Source organism: Myotis nattereri, assembly GCF_964212035.1.
Source record: "Myotis nattereri genome assembly, chromosome: 2".
Classification (NCBI taxonomy): Eukaryota; Metazoa; Chordata; class Mammalia; order Chiroptera; family Vespertilionidae; genus Myotis; species Myotis nattereri.
In genome coordinates this window covers 62,133,164-62,154,792 of record NC_138076.1, presented here as the reverse complement: position 1 = coordinate 62,154,792, position 21,629 = coordinate 62,133,164, and the positions used below count along the sequence as shown (strand labels likewise).

The 21,629-nt window shown below is 42.8% G+C and overlaps 1 pseudogene across 1 annotated transcript in view; it reads right to left on the bottom strand.

Moving 5' to 3' along the window:
* Positions 1-17,052, bottom strand: part of LOC308513732 (elongation factor 1-alpha 1-like) — a 95,388-nt pseudogene extending 78,336 nt beyond the window's left edge. The window contains exon 1 of the transcript in view: positions 16,944-17,052. The product of the transcript in view is annotated as an elongation factor 1-alpha 1-like (transcript). The remainder of the gene's footprint in view (positions 1-16,943) is intronic.
* Between the last annotated feature and the right edge of the window lie 4,577 nt (positions 17,053-21,629).

Sequence of the window (21,629 nt, the reverse complement as noted above, 5' to 3'; positions counted from 1 at the left end):
CACTCTATGAGGTTAGCACAGCAACAAAATTCCCAACGTCACATTTCTCAGAAGGTATCCCTGTGGTTAATCAGAGCATGACTATACTTTCTTCCCCCTGTTTCTACTCTTATTAATACCCAAGTCTGATGTTACCTCTTTGTTCCTTTCTCTCTACCCCTTGAACTTGTTCGCAAGGACAATTCCAATAATCTCCTAACTTGCCCTCCAGCCCAGCCTTATCGCCAATCCAAATTTGATGCTGATATTAGGGAAATCTCCCCAAACCACAAATATGATCATATTACCTGCTTACAAACTTTAGTTCTCAGTGCCTTTAGGATAAATCTTAATTCCTAGAGCTGGTCCTTATCTTCTGACCAAGCTGTATCTTTCACTATGGGCTTCCCAAACCTTCACTCACATCCAGGGTCACTGCTTCTGGAGTGGCCAATGGTACCTTCCCTCTGCCCAAAATGCTTTTTCCCTGCCCTGTCTTTCTTTCAAGACACCATGTTTCTTGAGTTCCTCTATCAGTGGTTCTCAGCCTTCCTAATGCCACAACCCTTTAATACAGCTCCTCATGCTGTGGTGACCCCCAACCATAAAATTATTTTCGTTGCTACTTCATAACTGTAATTTTGCTACTGTTATGAATCGTAATGTAAATATCTGATATGCAGGATGTATTTTCAGGGGTCGCGACCCACAGGTTGAGAACCGCTGCAAGTACTTCCCTTCCCTGAAAACAGCCCTTTTTTCTCTTGTACCCTGTACCTATTTCTTTCATATAACTACTTTACAGTTTTTCAATATTTAATATTTTTACATGATCAGCTCTCTGCCCCCCAGTTAATAGTAAGCCCCTTGAAAACAGAGGCTGTTTTATTTATTTTTATATCCTCAGCACTTAGCATGGGACATATTGATACTTAATATTTTAAATAAGAGTATGAGTGAGTGAATGAATGCAATACAATTATCTATGGGTTGGTGTGGGCAATTCTGGGTCATCTCTTTAAAATGTTTTTTAATGTGCATTTTGAGTGTGTTTCTTTCTATACCAGCTTTGATCCTATCCTAACATTACCTGTACCTCCTGATTGTTTTATAGTTGCTTTACCTGTAGCTTCTGTCTCTAGCAGGATTTGGCTTTCTCCTGGAGCAAGTATTATCTGCCACCATGCACTATCTACTCTCTTGTATCCTATTTCTCTTTCTTTGTGGGGATGACCAAGGGTTTACTGTGGCTGCAGTACAATTGGCAGCTGTCAGAATCAAAACTCATTAATAAAAAAAACGATAATGCTTCAAAGTACATTACATTACTCCTTCAAAGTCCTTTGTGAACATTATCGTATTAATCATCACAATAGCTCAGGGGAAGATCAACATTGTTGGTTATCTTACCTAGATCATATTTTGAAAGAACTTTTTTTTCCTTGTTATTGTTTTATTATGCTATGAAATCTGGATAGCAATTTTCATATTGGTTATTTGGATATAATTTGATATGCTGATGTAAAAATGTCCCTGGATCCGTAAGGTGGTTTTTATTTTTATTTTAGATGTCTCACCCGGACTCTTGTTGAATTCTTTCTAGAGGCTGAGCAAAGAATAACAAGCAAAAGATCCAGATACTCCTGCTCCAGGATTGAAATTTTCTGAGTAGCTTGAGGCTCATTAAACGATACACTCATGATCTAGAAATCAAAAGATACACACAGTAGGTGCTCAAGTAATTGTTGAATGACCGAGTGATGTACTAATTTATAACCTGGAAGTTTAACTAAGGGCATTTGTAGGAAATTAGTATCCTAGTTAGGAATTCCATTAGTAACCGGTATCAAATAGCTAAACAACAATTCTTTTAGGAAAGGAATTTTACCTAGAAAATCAGCTTAAACAAATGTACTCAGTTATTTCTGTCCCCACCTCACCTCTAGGATTCTAGCTTTACTTTTCACATGTTTCATGTATCTTTATTTACAAGTTTAGTTTCCCTTCTATAGCAGGGACTCTATGTCCTTCCGGGCTTTGCAAGTAATGGTGCCTCAGTAAATGACTGTTGAATTGGAAAAAAATTAACCAGAGAAATCTTTTCTATAAAAAATTGAAAGGTGGACAGGTTCCATTTCAGCAATGAGCTGCAGAGGCCCTGGAGGATTTTCTTGTTTCTGGAGATGCGCAGTGTCACGGTGTTTGGCACTTTCTATGTTCTAAGATGGAGTCTCACTTTGTGGGCCTGTCCAGGGTGGAATGGGCATCAGTGCCCTGGACCTCTGTCAACTTTCGTGCTGAGAAAGTGTGTTGGGGTGAAACTTCATGAGGTTTATGCCACATTTTTTCTAGTCCAAGCAAACATTTCTGGCCTCATAGACTCTGTCAATTCTATGTCCACACTGTAAGCATAGACTCTAATGCAGCAGTTCTCAACCAGTGGGTCGCGACCCCTTTGGGGGTCGAATGACCCTTTCACAGGGGTCGCCTAAGACCATCGGAAAACATATATACGTATGATTACATATTGTTTTTATGATTAATCACTATGCTTTAATTATGTTCAATTTGTAACAATGAAATTGGGGGTCACCACAACATGAGGAACTGTATTAAAGGGTCGCGGCATTAGGAAGGTTGAGAACCACTGCCCTAATGACTAAGCTAAAGTCGGACTGTATTGGTAACCAAGCATCTGCCTTTTTTAACACATAGTTTTGTGGCAACTGGGTATGGAGCTGGGTGGAGGGTGGGACATTTCTCTTGGCTTGTAGTTCCTCTCCTGCTTGAGGACACACACGCTTTTCACTGACACCCCTTCTTCCCACTCTTCTTACTGTTACTCCAGGGAGACCTGATGCCCAGGACAAAAATGGAAGCTTTCTAAAAACTTCCTAAATTTAAGCACACTCTTGAAGTCTTTCTCCGAGCCCCAAGGAATTGTGGCCCATTATTAAAAAACAATGAATAGAACATGCAGGCTTCTATTTGCCATTTTTTAAAATTAAGAGATAAAACACCTTTATGCTTTTCTAAAATCTTTTTCATTCTTGCCTTGTCTTTTCCATAAGAAAGTGGGTGATGACACCCCATAGAAGAAGCCTAGCAAAGAGGATTTAAAAGGTCTAGATTCCCATTAGTAATGTGTACCTCTACCACTCTGCGTAGAGGGAAGAGTCTTAGCCAATGGCTTTTCAGGAAAATGATAATGCTTTTAAAACAAAATCGGAATTTCTAGTAAATCTAGTTTCCTCAGCTTCAGCTCTTAAGCTTTGCACATACCAGCATATGCTTCATCATTATTATTTTATTAGTATACTAGGGGCCCGGTGCACGAAATTCGTGCACTGGGTGTGTGTGGGGGGGAGAGTGTCCCTCAGCCCAGCCTGCCCCCTCTCACATACTGGGAGCCCTCAGGCGTTGACCCTCATCACCCTCCAATCGCCTGATCGGCCCCTTGCCCAGGCCTGACGCCTCCGCCAGAGGTGTCAGGCTTGGACAGGGGACCCCCATCTCCCCCTGATCACTGGCTCTGGCCCCCGCCCAGGCCTGAGGCCTCTGGCCCAGGAATCATGCCTGGGCAGGGGACCCCCATCTCCCTCTGATCACTTGCTCCACCCCCCGCCCAAGCCTGACGCCTCTGACCCAGGCTTCAGGCCTGGGCAAGGGGACCATCATATCCCCCCAATCCCCGGCTCCGCCCCCCACCCAGGCCTGATGTCTCGGCCGGAGGAGTTGACCCTCATCACCCTCCGATCACCAATCACCGGATCGGCCCCTTGACCAGGCCTGAGGCCTCAGGCAGAGGTGTCAGGCCTGGGCAGGGGACCCCCAGCTCCCCGCGGTTGCAGGCTCTGCCCCTGCCCAGGCCTAACGCCTCTGGCCTAGGCGTCCGGCTCAGGCAGTGGGGACCTTCAGTGGCAGCGGGGGGCGCCGCTATTGTGGGCTTTGCTTTGGGCCCAGGCAAGGGACCCCTAGCTCCTGGGACTGCCAGCTTCGACCGTGCTCAGCTCCCATCGCTGGCTCCACCCCTACTTCCTGCTATCACTGGCCAGGGCGGCAAAGGCTCCTGATTCTTTGATCATGGCTGGGGGGCAGGGCAAAGGCGGCCCCAGGGCCGCCTTTGCCCTGCCCCCCAGCTCTTAGCTCCCCCCTGGGTTTCAGATCACTGTCAGTGGCAGGGGGCTTCTTCCTGCTTTCCCTTTCACCTCCCTGCATTGTGCCTACATATGCAAATTAGCCGCCATCTTGTTGGCAGTTAACTGCATATAGCCCTGATTAGCCAATGAAAAAGGTATCGCCGTACACCAATTACCATTTTTCTCTTTTATTAGTGTAGATTTTTAAAATTTTTAAAAATATATCTCTTTATTGATTTCAGAGAGGAAGCAGAGAGATAGAAACATCAATGATGAGAGAGAATCATTGAATGGCTGCCTCCTGCACACCCCCTACTGGGGATTGAGCCTGCAACCTAGGCAGGTGCCCTTGGCTGGGATCGAACCTGGGACACTTCAGTCCACAGGCCGATGCTCTATCCACTGAGCAAAATTGGCTAGGGCTGCTTCATTCTTTTTGAAATAATATTGTTTTGATGAAATGTCTGTGTCTCAGTTGTCCATGTTTTGCACAGCAGTTTTAGATTGGGTATTCATAGCAATCATGGCTGTGATTTCTATCCTGAAGAGTCTGCAAAACAGGAATATCCCCAGTGCTGAAACTTCTCTTAGGGAGCTTTCTATAGATTTTGAAAGCTACAGATCTCTCTGTGTAGCTTGATATTTAATGGCCTTGATTAGAAAAATGTGAACCACTGTTTTCAAGGAAATCTTGGAGCCAGGTCATGTTTCAGATGGAGAAGCCCAAGTAGTAGACCATAAACATGTAGGACAACCATCCCCCAACTCCTTTTCAACCATGTTCTCTCCCCTTTTATCTTTTCTCTGTCTTGAGGTGGGCAATCTGATAATTAGCAAATCAAACGTTTTCTAGAATTTTTGAAGCACTTCCGGGGAAAGTAATTACAATTTGAAAGTCACTACAGCAAAGCTCTAGCTTGCTAACTAAAACTGTAATTAGGAGACTGAGCAGAATTTCTGAAACTGTTCACTTTCCTCCTCAAAAGAGCAATACTCCTTAATCTAGAGGACTAATTGGACCCAAGATTCTTGGAGGATTGATTTCAGAACTCGCAAGTTTAGGATTGAAATATTCATGACCTTTTCCTGAGAAGGAGCATTTGTACCTGGATCGTGATTCTGTTCCATGTCTTTGAGATAAACTTAATTTGATTTATGGGGTCAGTCCTTAACCTTTTGAGTTGTCAAATTAGTTGCCAAATGGGGGCAGCGTGTGGGTGTGTTAATTTTTTCAAGCATCAACTGTGAGATCCATTTGGAAGTCCAGCAAACTTGTCTCTCTTATACTTGGCTTCCTCATTCCCTCTCTGAATTCTGCCCTCTCCCCCACCTGAGTTGTTAATTACCATTCCAGCTCTGATATCAATAGAGCAGTTACTTAACCTCTTAGGGTTCAATCTTCTCTTACGAAAATAAGCAGAGACTGCACTGAAATGATCAATAAAGGCCTCTTTAGTTGCTAACAATTGATGATTACATGGGGTCTGGTCTCCCACAGCCACAGAGCTATTGGCAGTGCCCTACGCAACTCCTCAGGCCACCATTCTCTTAGGTTCCCACGTACCTGACCCTGTAGTTGTGCAACACAGTGGCCCCATGTGGGGTGGTTTGAAAGGTGTGACCAAATTTCTCCTCAGCCTTAAAAAGTCTTCCTTTCCAGATGCTTTGAAATGTTGCCACTGGAGACCCAAGTTTAAATATTATTCTCTCCAGTATGATTCTTGGACAGATAACACATTAAATCATTAACAGGTTATGTGTATTGTTTTTATTTCCTCCATGACAGGAAGACCCAAAGAAGTATGAGAACTCAGGGTAGATGGTGCTGGAGAAGAAATACTTTCTTCTATTCTCTTAGAGGTTCTGTGGCTGGGCCTGAGAATTAGGCTAATATAAGACTGATTAACAGGATAAAAACATACACACTTTAATTAATATTTTTACATGCACACGGGAGTCTTCAAAAGGAAAACGAAGACCCAAAGAAGTTGTGAGGCCCCAAAGCTTATGTAACTTTTTAAACAAAGAATGATAAACTGTGTGGATGTGACAAGACAAAGGGGCTTGAGCTAGGGGGGTAAATTGTGGGACTAAGAAACATAAGGGGGAAATTAATGGAAGATCAAGTTTATTTTAGTAAGTTTGTTTGTACAAGGCCATTTTGGCTTCTCCTCCCAGTCTCTAGTGATAAGAACATTCTTCTTTTCCTGGAAAAATAAGGGCACCTTTCTCACGGGAAATCTTATCACCTACGTTTAGGTAGAAAAGGGTAGGTCAGAAAGCCCGTCCTCCTCTATTGTTTCTCCAGTGCCTTCAGCTCAAAATAATCAGGAGGCCAGAGCAGAAGATGCTGGGGTGGCTTATTCTGAACCTCGTCATTGGAGAGGTTGGGAGTGGGCGGGACAGGGAAATTGAATAAAGGCTTGCAAGCCAGAAATAACTGAAATCAAATCATGGATCCATTAAGAAGATGTGTGACCATGGGTGAATTATGTCATGGACTCAGTTTCTGCCTCTGTAAGGTGTAGTGTCTTCCCCAGGATGACTTTTGTGAGGATTGAACCGTATAGCTCCTGCTGTATACACCAGGTACTCCTTAAAAGGACTATTACCTATTACTTCATAATTTACCCACAGCTAGATTTGCAATTAGATGTTCCAATCATCTAGTTGAAAATAAAACTCAAATAGAAGTCTTGGTATTCAAGGGACAAACAGACACACCTTCCCACTTGAGGAACAACTTTTAAATTTCATAATCGTCTGTGCCTGTGGCACAGTTAGGCTGGGATGCCAAGAAGTACTTCTCTGATCTTCCTCACCATTCTCTCATACCTCGGAGTTGTTTGGCACATGCTTTGAAATGTGAAAATGGGGATGGTACTCTGTAAACAGTGAAATCATTATGTTAAGAGCTCATTTTATTTTCTTCCATTTGAATATGAACTACAGTGCTGGAGATAATCTTTGTTTTTGTAGGGAGTGGGTTTTTTTTTTTTTCCTCTCTCTCTTTTATCTGTCTTCCATTAGGGAAGTATTTTTTGATTGCTTATACCATTTATTTTGTGGAAATAAGAGTCTATTGTTCTATCAGGGAAAAAAACCACTTCAATAACCATTTAGAACAAGGAGAAGAAAGGAAACTATTTTGGAGAAAAATAATTCCTTTCCCATATTTCTCTTAAGTTGTGTATCTTGGAACTAGTTTTCCATTATAAGGAACTTGCCTTTTGTTTATGAAAAAAATCTCTAAGAAGACAAAACCCATAGGATTTGTCCATTTTCCTAACTAATTTTCATACACGATGCAAAACTGCCATTAAGGATCTCTGATCTTTCCCCAGTCCGATTTAAAAATATTTGTTTAGAGGTTACAAAAAATTTCAAAAACATGTTAAAGGACTTTTAAAAAAGTTGACTCCCCTTAGGAACTTGGAAATTAGATTTTTAAAATGTTCTCTGAGCTGCCTCTGAAATTTAATCTTGACTATCATTATACTGTCCTCCTAGCAAAGCGTAGCTTGATCTAGCTTTCAAGCAGTGGGATCATGGAGGTGAGAGCCGGTTGGACAGTGTGCCCAATTTGGAGGTTTTATTCACATTTTTTATCTCAGTTCACCACTTGGATTGCAAAGGCTGATTCTTTTTATGGAGTACATTTCCTTTTCTCTGACCAGAAATACTTGCATCGAGGCATATTCGCTAACATTTTTTCTTTGTGTATGTCAGGTGTGTTAGTGTTTTCTCTCAGCAAATAGATTAGAGGTTCCGTGAAGCTGGGGGACCCTGTCTGATACTCTTTGGAATTCCTTATGGTGCTCAGTTCAGTGCTGGTCCCTTTGTAGCTGCTCCATAAACACTGTACTTGTTCATTTATTGGTTGATTTTCTGTTAGCTCAATCTGTAATCCAGTAGAAAATTAGAAAAAGGCTCGAAGCTCTTTATGCTCAATTCAGCTAACCAGAGAGAATTTCTGAAAAAAAAAAAAAAAAAAAAGTTCACTTATTTCTGTGCCCCAACTTGACTACACACCTCTTCCCTCCTGATTAGGTATGAGCAAAACCAAGATGGCAGTGCTGAGTTCAGCTTGATGTTTTAAAGGATGGAAGGATGGAGCAAGTTCTTAGATCTTTTTGTGTTGGATCTGCTGATTATAGTTTATCACACCCTCATTAAACTGTAAGGCAAATACACATAGCTTTTGGATGATTTGCAGAAATACTTCCCTCTCTCTAAAGAGATAAGAATTGGCTGCATTTCTGTTTTGCTGTGTTTTGTTGAACTCTTCTTTAAGCAACGAGGCAACCACACTGACTTATCTTAGTTTGTGAGACAGCAGGGAAGCGTCTCTGAACTAACCCTGCCATTTTACACAAGACGAAGGCTCAGAGGGAACGAGTGGTCTATAAGGCCAAGCAGCCAGCCAGAGGCACAATCAGGGCGACTTTGTTTTGTTCCCCTCAGCCTTCCTTCACCACTTCTTTTTGGTAAGTATAGGGATTGCTCAGGAGATAAGCTTAATCTACTTTTTTGCTTGACCTTGCTTAAGTATAAAATGGAGATGTCAGGGCAATGAAAATATTTCCAAATTCCACCCATAGCTCTTATGGAATTTAATGTTGAGTGTAAGATCAAAATGTGAGGCCCTGCCGAAACCGGTTTGGCTCAGTGGATAGAGCGTCAGCCTGCGGACTGAAGGGTCCCAGGTTCGATTCCGGTCAAGGGCATGTACCTGGGTTGCGGGCACATCCCCAGTGGGAGATGTGCAGGAGGCAGCTGATCGATGTTTCTCTCTCATCGATGTTTCTAACTCTCTATCTCTCTCCCTTTCTCTCTGTAAAAAATCAATAAAATATATAAAAAAAAAAAATGTGAGGCCCTTTAAGCTATTTAGTAGAAATTTGCCATCTAAGACAGAATACTATTTTTCTGGTTTGATCAATGTGGATTGTTATTTGGTCATCATTCTTTTTTAAATTTAATTTTTTAAAGTTTGTGGTAAAATAAACATAAAATTTACCGCTGCAACCATTTTTAAATGTACTGTTCAGTAGTATTAAGTGCATTCACAATGTCATGCAACCATAACCGCCATTCATTATCAGAACTCTTGATCTTGCAAAGCTGAAACTCTGTACTCATTAAACACTAGCTCCCATTCTGCCCTCCTCCCAGCTCCTAGCCATACCATTGTAATTAGCTAGTTATTTTTAATAGAAAAGGAACAAAAGGGAGGCCAGACATTATAAGCATGTCATTTCACACTTCCCGGGGCACCACCAACGCATTCCCTGCAGATCACTGGGGAAGGGACTGCACTAAGGGAAAGATGGATGCCTGTGCAGTGAGTTAGCTTGACCTAGGGAAGGTACTTGCTGTCAGTCAAACATGGAAACAGAAATCACTAGTCAGAAGGGGTGGAGTCGATGCAAGCCTGTGAAAATACGGGAATACTTAATCCCCTGAATAAAGGAGTTCACACTTTGGCCCTTGGCTCCTGGGGCTCTTGGCTCCTAGATGCTCCCGGCTCTCTTCCATTCGCTCATAATGGTCCATAGCCATGCAGACCCCACATGCAATGGACTGATGGACCGCAACTGGGAACACAAACTAAACTAGCCTGACTATGCCTTCACGGGGAAGGGAAGCTCAGACACTGGCTCTGATTTTAGCTCTGCTGAAGCCCCAGCTACACTTCTTCTATGGCTGGACTAAGGAAAATGGGACTTTGGAAGCTCAGGGATTTCATTTCATGCAAATAAAAATCACTCATTCTCCCATGTAAGTCTCAGAAAATTCTTTTTCTTGGGATGTCTTATAAATCATATTTGTCATTTTGTGGCTGGCTTATTTTACCCAGCATAATGTCCTCAAGGTTCATCCATGTACATCACACATCACAATTTCCTTTCTTTTTAAGGCTGAACAATAATTCACCGATTATGTGTATCTATCTATCTATCTATCTATCTATCTATCTATCTATCTATCTCACATTTTGTCTATCCATTCATCCATAGGTGGATACTTAGGTTGCTTTCACCTTCCAGCCATTGTGAATAAAGGTGCCCTGAATATGGGTGTACAAAAATCTGTTTGAGTTCCTACTTTCCATTTTTTTGGGTGCATACCCAGAAGTGAAGTTGCTAGCTCATATGGTAATTCTATTTTTAAATGTTTGAGGAATAACCATATGTTCTCCACAGTGGCTGCATCATTTTGCACTTTTACCAACAGTTCATAAGGGTTCTGATTTCTCTTCATCCTTGATATTTTCTGTTTTTCTCCACACTTGCTGTTTTCTGGCATGTATGTTTTTCTTTTCTTTGAGAGTCATAAGATAGTGTATTTTTGAGATTAAACGAAAAAGGACAATCATGGAGAAAAGCCAAAGAGTAAATATCTCTCCTTGCTTTTTCCAGTCACATCATGCTAATAAATTTAAATTTGATTATGATTTTTAGGAGATATATGAAAAATAGCTCTGGAGGAACCAAAAAACATAGGCGTGTTATTGTTCTATCATCACAGTTTGAAAGGTGTGGCAGGAGAAAGTGAACAGAGACTCTCAGATGAAACACAATATTGATATTTGGCATGCTCAGAGGATTTTTCCACCCAAAGATCCTAAATCCCTTTACCCACAGTAATTACGCCTCTCCACCAGGGCCAGCCCTGAGCACAGCCGGGAAGTCCGCAAAGGTTGACTTTGGCGCCTCTGGCCTTCTCTTGCGGTGGCGCATTTCCTCTCTGGGGGTGCACTTGCCACTGATTGCTAAAGAAACAGGTTCCTAGGCACCAAGCTGAGCTACTGAATCACAATATCTGCTAGTGGGGCCCAGGGATCTGCATTTTAACTACATGTCTCACTCTCACCCTCATGATCTTCTTCACACTGAGCTTTAAAAATCACTGAGTTAATAATCATGCCAGCCTCCCACAGATTTATGTTCCTCTTCTGCCTGACAAACCCACTCTTCTGAAGTGTAGATGGCAATGGTGATTGCCTACAAGTGTACTCCAATGATATTGGAAAAGCTCTTTGTTTCAAGACAGGGTTCTTCCTCTATCTCTTTTGGAATGTTGGGCATTTGGAGTTGAGTTAAGAAGGGTAATTTTGAAATCTATTAAATATTAAATCTTAATTGTTAGTGTTTAATTTTTATTTTGCACAAAAATTTTTATTACTAATGATTTTTGTCACTTGGTCAGTTGAACAGGCTTGGTATTTGAAATCAGAGCCTTGGGTTTAAATCCTGACACATTCTCTTGTTAACTTGGTCATCTCACCAATTTACTTACGTGTTCTTAGCTTCACTTTCATTTATGAAATGGAGACAAGCCCTGGTCAGTTAGCTCAGATGGTTAGAGCATAGTTCTGATATGCCAAGGTTGTGGGTTTGATCAGGGCACTTACAAGAATCAACCCTCTAAAATCAATAAAAAAAATAAATAAAATGGAAAAAATAAATGGAGGTAATACAATAGAAATTGAAGTATTATTTTGAGAGGTAAATGAGATAACTGCTTTTAAAGAGTTGCCTATGACAATGTCAGGCACACATTAGATGTCCCAAATATATTCAATGCACATGAACTGAGGACCTTATATTAATTGGTTGTGGTAGGGGGTAAAGCGTTGAAGATAGACACAGTGACCATCTAACAAAGAGTTAAAGTCAAATCAAAGAGAAAGACCTTGAAGTTGTTTTAAGGGAAGGTAAGTGTTGAAACAACATTCAATCATGTAACAAATATTTGTTGAGTTTCCATTACATGTACATACAGTTCTGAGTTAGGCATAGATATCCAGTGATAAATATGACATATGAGTTTCCTCATGGAGTCTGCAAGTGGGAAGAGGGACACAGAAAATAAACTAGTATACTAATAATTAAATGGATAACACCCAATACTGAGAAGTGCTATGGAAGGAGTAAGGCAGGGTTATGTTAGAGAGATGTATTAGTTTTCTACCACTGCTTTAACAACTTACAACCAACTATGAGGCTTAAAAATAACAAACATTTATTCTCTCAAAGTTTTAGAGGCCAGAAATCTAAAATCAAGATGGTGACAGGATTGGTTCCTTCTGGAAGCTCTGAGGGAAAATTCATCTCATGTTTCTGTTCTAGCTTCTGATGGCTGCTGGAAACCCTTGGCATTCCTTGCCTTCTAGGAACATAACTCTTACTTCTGCCTCCATCTTCTTTTTACCTTTTTCTCTCTGAGTCTCTGTATCTTCTCTTCACAAAAGTACACCTGCCCTTCAATTTAAGGCCCACCATAAATCCAGGATGATCTCATCTTGAGATCCTTTAGTTAATTACATCTGTAAAGAACTTTTTCCCCAAATAGGTAAACTTCACAGGTTGCAGAAGTTAGGACTTGAACACTTGGGGGTGGGGGGTGGGGTCAAGACTCAACTCACTACAAGATAGACTGTGATCAGGTGGGAAGTGGCTAGTCTACTTTGGATAGGATGGTTGTAGAATGCTTTTCTGAGAAGGAGACACTGACCTGAGACTTGGGGCATGAGAAAGAACCAGTCATTCAAAAAGAAGGATGAAAGGCCCCATGATAGAAAAGGAAAAGAAAAAGGGCCAGTGCATGGAACAATCAGAGTGAGAGGGAGAAAAGTAAAGATATGGGATGAGGCCAGAAAGGTAGGAGGGGGCTCAGATTATTCAGGGTTTTATAGTCAATAATTTTATGCATGTGTTTTATTATTACTGCACTAAGAAGGTACAGGAGAGGTTTTATTAAAGACGTACAGTAAGCAATCAGATATGTGATTCTGGAGCTCAGAGAAAACTCTAGACCAGATATATGTTTGCTAGTTATCCTCTTTAATGAAGAGGTAATATGGAAATTAACCCTCATGCCCTCACAGGATGGCTGCCTATGACCAGGCTGGCAAGGGAGTTAGTGAAGGATGACCAAATGACTGAACAAGCAGGCTGCGTGGGGCAACCAGCAGGGGGGTTAGTGAGGGACAACCAAATGACTGAACAAGCAGGCTGAGTGGGGTGACCAGGCCGGTGGGGGGCTGTGAGGGGCAGCCAAATAACTGAACAAGCAGGCTGTGAGGGGTGACCAGGTAGGCAGGGGGGGGGCAGTTAGGGGTGACCAGGCCAGCAGGGGGGGGGCAGTAAGAGGCGACCAGACTGGTGGGGGGGGGCAGTTAGGGGCGAACAGGCCGGCAGGGAGAGTGCAGTTAGGGGTGACCAGGCTGGCAGGGGGGCAGTTGGGGGCGATTAGGATGGTGGGGGGCAGTGAAGGGCGACTAAGCTGGCAGGGGGGGCAGTGAGGGGTGACCAGGCCAGCAGTGGGAGTGCAGTTGGGGTGACCAGGCCGGCATTGGGGGGGCAGTTGGGGTGGTTAGGCTGGCAGGGCGGGCAGTTAAGGGCAATCAGGCCAGCACGCAGAGGCAGTGAGGGGCGATCAGGTTAGCAGGGGGAGGCAGTTAGGGGTGACCAGGCAGGTACGCAGGTGGGCGATTAGGAGCCAGTGGTCCAGGATTGTGAGAGGGATGTCCGACTGGATAGGGCCTAAACTGGCAGTCGGACATTCCCCAAGAGATCCTGGATTGGAGAGGGTGCAGGCTGGGCTGATGGGATAACCCCCTCTATGCACAAATTTCATGCACCAGGCCTCTAGTCAATATAAATGATGCTTTAAGGTATGGTACAGGATGTGGTGACCTAGGGAAAGAATAGCAATAGCAAAGGACAAAGTTTTGGGTCATCTAATATTTAGAATCCAGGAAGAGGATTAAACAAAAGAGAGTGGGAAAGGTGGGCAAAATGACAATAGAACATTAACTTGGCAAAATGCATGTTAGTGGTGTCTTAAAAAAATGGCTTCAGTGGAGTGATGGAGATTAAAATCCAACTGAAGTGAATTAGAGAGTGAATAGAGCCCGACTGATATGGCTCAGTGGTTGAGCATTTATCTATGAACTGGGAAGTCAGTTTGATTCCTGGTCAGGGGACATGCCTGGGTTGTGGGTTTGATCCCCATTAGCGGGCGTACAGGAGGCAGCCAATCGATTCTCTCTCATCATTGATGTTTCTATCTCTCTCTCCTTCTCCCTTCCTCTCTGAAATAAATAAAAATAGATTTTTTTAAAAAGAGTGAATGGAACATGAGTAGGTGAAGACAGTTTAGGTAACTCTTAAGAACTTTATTATGAACAGGTGAATATATATTTTATTATCCAAGCCAAAATACTTTTGAGAATGAAAAGGGGAGGGACATGATAAGAATAAATAAAATTATGTAATTAAAAAATTAGGTTATTGAAGCATAATTTATATACTGCAAAATTCATTCTTTTAAATATATAATTTGAGGAGTAAAACTACATAATTTTGAAATAAATATTAAAAAATTGGTTTAACAAATTGAAAGCCATTTTCAAAAATAAAATTCTCTCTAAAAATAAAATTTATATGTAGTACAAAAAATAGTCCTTACTATATGGATTTGCTGAACAATAAAAGCAACATAAGCAAAATAACTATTCTTGACATATGTTCACAAATTTGAAAGGTGTCCTTTGTTGTTATGTATCGCCATTATTTTTCTAAAGAATGTACTTTTTCCAATGTGGCTTTATTATCTGAAATTTTTCATAAACTTGTCTGCAATCTTCAGTGTTGTATTTTGTGAATTAAAAATTGAAATTATGATAATTTCTTTACTTTTCTTTTTAAAACACAATATTTTAAATGACAGCCTCTAACTCCACAGGGATATGTGATAAGTTTAGAGCAAGTTTTGTTAATTGAGGACATCCTCATTTCTCTTCTCTTTCTTTAGACGGATAATGTCCTTTATTTTTAAATTTTTTGTTAATCCTCACCCGAGGATATTTTTCCATTTTAGGGAGAGTGGAAGAGAGAGAGAAAGTCAGAGAGAAACATTGATGTGAGAGAAACACGTCGATTGGTTGCCTCCTGCACGAGCCCCGGGAGGAGGAGAAGCCTGCAATCAAAGTGCCTGCCCTTGACTGGAATCAAACCCAGGATTCTTTGGTCCACTCGTTGATGCTCTATCCGCTGAGCCAAACTGGCTAGGGCGAGGCTTAATATACTTTAATTATTTGAGCTCAATATTTTTTTTTAGTTTATCTTTCCCCTTTTATTTAAATCACCTTTAAAAAATATTTTTGTAAGACAAAATTCTCTAATATACTCATCTTCACATATAAGTCTTTTGATTATTGTACAAATTTTAATGCTATAAAATCATAGGCCTTCCCAATTTCTTTTCACTTCTGTATAAACTATTATTTTTTCCAATAACAAAAGGAACTCTATCAAAACGTGCTCCCCCAAAATTAAGATATTCTAAAACACAATTATAGAATTTCACAATCAAGTCTTGTATAAAGGGTGAATTCATATCACTTAATCTGAAGTTACTGAACGTGGTACTGAAATTGTAGGGATTAATTTTAGTGCCTTTATATTTGTAATCTTTATTTCCAATCATTTCAGTTTATGGAAAGCCTCAAAATTGGAAATTTTTTTGGTGCTCAGTGTATTGACTGCTCTGATTAAAATTGTCCAGCTGATTCTAAACAAAATACAACAAAAGTTTGGAGGATTTATTTACAGAAAGCACATTACCATTGTAGGACTTTAGTTGTATTTACAAAATAGATATTTTTAAACTCCAATTAATGTTAGGCAGCAAAGAGAAATAATTTACTGCTATGTCGAAATAATTTTTTACATTCAATTATTTGGTAGTTCTGTTACTTTTGTATAAATTTAAAATATTTCTATTATGATCAGTATATTATCTTTATTTATTTATTTATTTATTTAGTCCTCACCCGAGGACATTTTTCCATTGATTTTTAGAGAGAGTAGAAGGGAGAGGGAGAGACAGAGAGAAACACCGATGTGAGAGAGGCACATCAATTGGTTGCCTCCCACATGTCCCCCCCTTGCCCCCCCCCCCCCCCCCCCGCAGGGCCGGGAGCCTGCAACCGGGGTATGTGCCCTTGACCAAAATTGAACCCAAGACCCTTCATTCCTCAGGCTCATGCTCTATCTACTGAGCCAAACCGGAGGGCTTATCACAATCTTTTAGATGCAATTATGGACTATAGGAGCACAAGAACTAGTTCCTAGAACATATCTGCACCAAAGTTTCATTTAGTAGGAATGCTGTGCTTAATAATGACACCATGTTCTACCACATTTGTCTCTGTATATTCACCACAGGCAAAAAATAAATAAATAAAAAAAAATTATCTTCCATGTTGAATTTTAAGTGGCTTTACAATACTATGAACAATGAAGTCAAGTCTTTCAACATTTACAAAATTAACCTCTAAAAACAATCCTGTATTTCATGAAACAAGTTAAATAACTGAACCTTATTGGAATTAATTCATTTTTTACTTGGAGCATTAATATTACTGATATAAAATAAGCATTATTTTAATGTTAGCAAAGTTCTTCTGCTAATGAAATCACACATTGATAGTCATCACTTCAACATGCACATGTAAAAGAAAACTTGGAATACAAATAGGAAGAATTAATTTACAAGAACAACTATTTGATCTAAATGATTATGCGTAATAGAACGATATGCATAGGCATCTCCTGTAAGCTATGCATGTGAAATTATGCATAGGCATCTCCTGTAAGCTATGCATGTGAAATTATCATCTTTGGGCATAGCTCTTATAAACTCTTATTAAGTTTTGCAATAGATGTTGATGTTCTTTCAACACCTGTGTATCTTCTGGTTTTGGCCCCCACGGTAGGTAGGTATGAATGTCAACAACATTTTTGCAATTACCATGCTGCGTTAATGTCAACAAACATTCTTTTCTTCCTCCGTCTCCCTCCTCTTCCAATTCCTCTTCTTCTTTGTGTTTGTCTTCATCTCTATCTTCTTCTGTAACCATTCCGCTAAAGACTAGAGGAACATGAAGAGAGACTATTGCCCTCATTGTGGAGGCTGCCCTGATGATAGGAAAGGCATAGCTTGTGAACCAGAGATCCTTTCAACTGCTCTAATGTTCCCATGCTTTGCTTTATTAGCATTCATATTTACAATGTGTCTTTCTCCTAAAGATCTAAAGAAACCATACTATTACCATATCATAGGGTTGTGACTCAAATATGTGCAAATTTAGATGTAAAGGGAGGATGATTAATCTCGGGGAGGCCTTGCTTACTTGGTGCTGACTTGCTTCTTTTTCCCGTCGGGAGCATGAGTTTTCTGAATCAGCTAGTGTGTCCCTCGGTAGTGGAATGATGACCCAGCACCTCTCTTTGCTGAATCAGAGGGTGCTGTGTGCTCACGTTTCCTTTGGGTTCTGTGACTACAGGAAGCTCTCTCACGCATACTTATTATTCACGCGACGCATCAGGTAACAAGCAGCAGCAAAGGTTAATTCCCAGGGAATGCCAGCAGGACTACTCACTCAGAGGAAATGGGTTGTGATAAGAAAAAAAAAAAAATCACCTGCAGCTAAAGGCTTTTATTCTCTTTCCAAGCATGTTTCATGTTTAAATATCGCTTCTGTGGAAAAAAGCCAGTGATATTTTGAGTGTGTGCGCGTTGTTCTGTAGTTGGGGCGATTCTAATATGATCAGCAGAAATCATGAATGACTCATTTGGGTTCTGCTTGTTACGAAACATCTGTGTGATTTCTTTTTCTGATAAAGGCGTTTGATTTTGAGTATTCCAGAGGATTCTGTTTTTTATATTTTAACTAGAGGCCCGGTGCACAAAAATTTGTGCACTCGGGGGGGAGGGGGGTCCCTCAGCCCAGCCTGTGCCCTCTCACAGTCTGGGACCCCTCGGGAGATAATGACCTGCTGGCTTAGGCCTGCTCCCAGGTGGCAGAGGGCAGGCCTAATCCCAAGGTGCAGCCCCTGGTTGGGCTCAGAGCAGGGCTGATTGGGAAATTGGGGTGCTGCCCCCTGTCATGTACAGAGCAGGGCGATTGGGAGGTTGTGATGCCACCCTCAGTCACGCTCAGGGTAGAGCCGATTGGGGGGTTGGGGCACTGTCCCCTGTCACACTCAAGGCAGGGTCCATGGGGAGGTTGCGGCGCCACCCCCTGTCACTCACAGAGCAGGGCCCATCAGGGGGGTTGGGGCGCTGCCTCCTGTCACGCACAGAGCAGGGCCCATCAGGGGGTTGGGGCGCTGCCCTCTATCACCCATAGAGCAGGGCCAATCAGGGGGGTGGGACGCCGCCACTCTCACACTCAGGGCAGGGCCGATGGGGAGGTTATGGCTCTACCCTGTCACACACAGAGCAGGGCCCGGGGGTGGGGGGGAGGAGTTGGGGTGCCACACCCTGTCACACAGAGAGCCGCAGAGTGATCAGGGGGTTGGGGAGCTCCCACCTATCAGGCACAGAGCAGGGCTGATCAGGGGGTTGGGGCACCTTCCCCTGTCACAAACAGAGCAGGGTGGATAGGGAGGTTGTGGCCCCGCCCCCTGTCACACACAGAGCTGCAGGGCGATCAGGGGGTTTGGTTGCTGCCCCCTGTCACGCTGATCCCAGTGCCGGGAGGCATATTACCCTTTTACTATATAGGGTAGAGGCCTGGTGCACGGGTGGGTGCCGGCTGGTTTGCCCTGAAGAGTGTCCTGGATCAGGGTGGGGGTCCCCACTGGGGTGCCTGGCCAGCCTGGGTGAGGGGATGAGGGCTGTTTTCAGGCTGGGGGTGACTGAAGCTCCCAACCGCTCCTTTTTTTTTCTTTTTTTCTTTTTTTTATTCTGGGCCTGCTTTAGCTTTGAGGCTTGGCTCCAGCTCTTAGGCCTCCGCTGCTGAAAGTAGGTTTCTGGCCTTTGCTTACAATGTTGCGATCCTGCTGGCTGAAGTCCGGCGGACTAAAGCAGGTTTCTGGGGTTTTGTTTAGCTTCTATATTTGTTACATAGTTGCTTAGAGTTGCAACTCAGAGGCCTGCAGCGGCAGGTGGGGAACGTTGGAGTCCTCCGTCAATGAAGCAAGCAAGCCTCATGTTAGTTTCAAGCTGCCTGGCTGCCGGCAGCCATCTTGGCTGGCAGTTAATTTGCATATTGCCCTGATTAGCCAATGGGAAGGGTAGCGGTTGTACGGCAATTACCATGTTTCTCTTTTATTAGATAGGATACTCTTGGTAGATATTTAGTTAGTGCTTATTGTGTGCAAAGCTCTGTACTAGACACTAGGGAGGGAGGTTATGGGAAGAAAAGAGGAAAGAGACATCACGATGACTACAACAGAGGCTTTCCATAAGTAGGTAGACATAGCTGAACCCAGGAATTTATAGACTGTCATTAATTATCTCCTTTTTTCTCTGTGTGGGTTTAATATCAGGTATCTTCTTTCCATTTTGTGTCAATGGCAGCTACCAGCAGTTACAGGCTTATATAATCCTTTCAGTTAGGGATTATAGTGAAAAGACCACACTTCTTTCTTAAAAGAGTGGGGGAGTGTGGGTCAAGAAGGGGGGTAATTCCAGGGAAAGCTCTGATTGGGCCAGCTGGGGCCACATGTCCACTCCTGAACTTGGAGGATGGATTACTCTGGCCAGGCCCTAAAGCTGTGAGTTGTGGTCAGTCCCACTTGAACTATGTGGACTTACGATGGGGCAGAGTTGTTTTCTAAGAATTGTTAGGTATCTAAGCATGTATATTCTACTACACAAACTCTAACTCAACATGTCCAAAACAGAATTCTACTGTCTTCTTTTTTTTTTTTTTTTAAATGCCCTTGTCCAGAATCGAACCTGGGACCCTTCAGTCTGCAGGCCGACGCTCTATCCATTGAGGAAAACCAGTCAGGGCTCTTCATTTCTTCTTAAATCAGCTCCTATCTTCATTCTCTTCTCAGAGAATGGCTGTGCCATCTTTTACTTAGTTGGCCAAACCAGAACACTTGGAAACATTCTAGACTCTCCCTTTATCTTTTTTTTTTTTTTTTTTAAATCCTCATCTGAGGTTTTTCCATTGATTTTTTAGGGACAGTGGAAGAGAGAGGGAAAGACAGAGAACAACATCGATGGATTGGTTGCCTCCCGCATGGAATTGAACCTGGGACCCTTTGGTTCACAGGCCGACACTCTGTTCACTGAGCCAAACGGCGACTTTCCCTTTGTTTTTAACCTTTCATGACCAATCACCAGGTCTTTCCAGTTTGAATTTACTGTTTCTCAGATCTGTCCACTTTCATCCAATCTGATCGTACAATCTTAATTTAGGTTCACCACCATCTTTGGATTTTATAAGCCTCCTCACTAGTGCTCTGTAGTCCAAATATATTCCTGACTGGGAAACAGAGTGACCTTTTCAGAGTAAAATTCTGTTCATTTCACAGCGCAGATTAAGTTACCTCAGTAACTTTTCATTTCCCTCAGAATAAAGAGTGAACTCGGCATGGTTGAAAGGTCTTTCTTGATTTGATCATTGTATATACCAGTGTCACAGAATAAAAATTTATTTTGATTGCCAGTTTTGCTTGGTGGTAATTTAAAACTTTATTTTTATAATAATGGATTTAGAATGAGGCAAGATGCAAAATTTGAGTAATCTACACTAATAAAAGAGAAACATGGTAATTGGCATACGACCGCTACCCTTTTCATCGGCTAATCAGCGAAATATGCAAATTAACTGTCAGCTGAGGCTTGCTTGCCTCAGTGACGGAGGAAACCAATGTTCCCACCTGCGGCTGCAGGCCTCTGAGCCAGCAGTTTAAGAAACTCTGTAACAAATACCGCCGGACTTCAGCCAGCAGGATCGCAACATTGTAAGCAAAGGCCAGAAACCTACTTTCAGCAGCGGAGGCCTAAGAGCTGGAGCCAAGCCTCAAGCTAAAGCTGGCCCAGAATAAAAAAAAAAAAAAAAAAAAAGGAAAAAAGGAGCGGTTGGGAGCTTCAGTCACCCCCAGCCTGAAAACAGCCCTCAGCCCCTCACCCAGGCTGGCCAGGCACCCCAGTGGGGGCCCTCACCCTGATCCGGCCAGCACCCACCTGTGCACCAGGCCTCTACCCTATATAGTAAAAGGGTAATATGCCTCCCAGCACCGGGATCAGCGGAGCCATGAGGCTTCCCGGCACTGGGATCAGCGTGACAGGGGGCAGCGCCCAAACCCCCTGATTGCCCTGCAGCTCTGTGTGTGACAGGGGGCGGCACCCCCCCCCCCCACGGGCCCTGCTCTGTGTGTGATGGGGTAGAGCCATAACCTCCCCATCAGCTCTGCCCTGAGTGTGACAGTGGCGGCGCCCCAACCCCCTGATTGGCCCTGCTCTGTGGGTGATAGAGGGCGGCGCCCCAACCCGCTGATCCGCCCTGCTCAGTGTGTGACAGGGGGGAGCTCCTCAACCCCCTGATGGGCCCTGCTCTGTGCGTGACAGGGGGGAGCTCCCCAACCCCCTGATGGGCCCTGCTCTGTGCATGACAGGGTATGGAGCCCCAACCCCCCTGATGGGCCCTGCTGTGTGCGTGACAGGGGGTGGCGCCACAACCTCCCCATCGAC